General features: G+C 47.0%; 1 non-coding gene across 1 annotated transcript; it reads right to left on the bottom strand.

Moving 5' to 3' along the window:
• Positions 1 to 922: 922 nt before the first annotated feature.
• LOC145393630 (5S ribosomal RNA) lies at positions 923 to 1,041 on the bottom strand. The gene has a single exon (XR_013896227.1). It is a non-coding gene; the product is annotated as a 5S ribosomal RNA (ribosomal RNA).
• Positions 1,042 to 2,351: the final 1,310 nt, after the last annotated feature.

The following is a 2,351-nucleotide window of genomic DNA, read 5'->3' as shown; positions in this document are numbered from 1 at the left end:
GTGGATGGCATACCTAATTGTGTCGTTTACATCGATGATGTCATTGTGTATGATACCAAGTGGGAGGAGCACCTTGATCATGTGGAAATGCTCATTAAGCAGTTGGAGGAAGCTGGCTTAGTAGTCAACTTGGACAAGTGCGAGTTCGTACGTGCTAAGGTCCAGTACCTTGGATTTGTTGTAGGACATGGGCAAGTGGCTCCACCTCGGGCTAAGGTGGATGCCATTTCCAACTTTGCAGCACCCCAGTGTCGCCGTGCCCTCCAGCGATTTTTGGGCATGATCGGCTATTACAGAAGATTTATTGGGAATTACTCCACAGTGCTTGCCCCTCTTACTGACTTATTGCGCAAGGATAAGAAGTGGCAGTGGACAGCCGAGTGTGAGCAAGCTTTTACTACTGTTAAGTCTCTGCTGTGCCACCACCCTATATTGCGTGCACCAGATTTTGACAAATCTTTTGTGCTGGCAGTTGATGCTAGTCGAGTAGGGGTAGGAGCAGTGTTGATGCAGCCGGATGAGGGCCAGGTTGAACATCCCATATCATACTTCTCAAAGAAGTTTAATAGAGCCCAGAAGAACTATTCCGTCATAGAGCAGGAGTTATTAGCGATTATCCTGGCCCTGCAACACTTTGCTGTCTACCTGCCCCCTTTTGGCCCTGTGATCAAGATTTATTCAGACCATCATCCCCTGCAGTTTTTGAACAAGTTTAAATTTAAGAACCAGCGTTTGACCCGCTGGAGTTTGCTTTTGCAAGAGTACAATTTAGAAGTTAGGCATATTAAAGGGACTGATAACGTAATTCCCATCCATCCATTGCCAGACACCATGTATCCCAAATGGGGTGGCCAAGGGCTTAGAATTAATTGTTTTACAGGGAGGGGCACTAATCCTCCACCAACCCCACTTGACGTAGGGATGCCAACAGCATCTGGTGTTCCCAGGCGGTCACCCATCCAAGTACTAACCAGACCCAACGTTGCTTAACTTCGCTGATCGGATGGGAAGCGGTGTACTCAACGTGGCATGGCCGTTGCTGATTGTTTATCCAGGGAGGGGTCAGGGTCTTGATTGAAAAATTTTGATCCAGGGCTCAAAATTTTCCCTTGGGGAAGGGCGTGTTACACTGTCCGCCTGTCCGTTCCCACGGGTGCAGCCGTTACAGCTGGGCTAGGGGATTATGGAGTATCCGTGTCATTCGCGGAGTTTAAATTAGCGAGTGTTACAAGTTCTTTTGTTTCTTTCGTTCCCGCCACTGAGGGCACTTTTATTTCATACCATGCTGAGTATGCATTTGATTATTTTGATTGTCTTATGTGAGCTACCAGTATATTTTAATGATGTTTTGCTTGCATTTGAAGTATCAATTCATTGTAGAGAGAGAAAGGGGCACGAATTTAAGTTCCTTGTTAATTGATCTGATTCATGCGTTCGTGCATGGCTGCACATGAGCCAGCCTTTGTGCAGTGTCTTCCCAACCAGCTTCCGTATCGTGCGTGTGTGCACGCTCTCTCTCTCCCCAGTCATTTTTCTGCCGAGCTGGCGTTTTCATTTAAGTTTATTTTTATTATTTTGTTGCTGACTGAGGGAAGTAGTTATTTTATTTGTTTTTGTGACCTTGTTGTCTTTGGAGGGCCAGTCTGGCTCACCGTAGTCCTCTCGCTGCCTTAATTAACGTTCCCCAACACACGTACATACACACACACCCCTAACCCCTACAGTGTTTAATCCCATCTCTTTGCACAAGGCTAGTGAGAACTATCGTGAGCCGTCAACTGCGTTCCCCCTTGGACACGGGTTAAGTAGAAAGTCGTCACCACCGGAAGTAAGTGGGAGGTGTTCCTGTAGACTGTCTCGGACGTTATTTCTTCCGGTAGTGACGATAGTAGGCTAGATCTATAGGTAGGCTGTTCCGTTTGTTAGTCAAAGTACAGAGTGATGCGTTTAAGTTTTTCCGTTGCCCAGTTTTTCTCAAGTTTGCGGAGCGTCAGTGCCGGGGTCTGCATTATTTTTGCAACGCAGTGGAGGCCGATCATCTAAGGCTGCCTTGTGGTCTTTTTTTGTAATAGCCCCGGGCTGGCGCTACCGTAACAGTGGCGACCTCGCATCAGGATATCCTAACAGTGCCTTCTTCTTGCTAGGATATCATTACCTTGGTGTTCTCTGTGCCTTGAGGTGAAGTTGATGTGTGTGTAGTTTCTCAGTCAGCATTAGTATTTCATTATTCAGTACTGCCATTGATTTGTCGCCATGGAGCCACGAGTGTCTACACCAGATCGCGTACGTGCTGGGTCACCTGTGGATATGGAAAATATGGAACAACAAGAGGCACATAGCAAAGGTACTCC

Source organism: Coenobita brevimanus, chromosome 24, assembly GCF_032717465.1.
Source record: "Coenobita brevimanus isolate Jiangsu-jjx chromosome 24, ASM3271746v2, whole genome shotgun sequence".
Classification (NCBI taxonomy): Eukaryota; Metazoa; Arthropoda; class Malacostraca; order Decapoda; family Coenobitidae; genus Coenobita; species Coenobita brevimanus.
The sequence above is the reverse complement of the archived record's forward strand: the minus strand, read 5'-3'. Positions and strand labels throughout refer to the sequence as shown.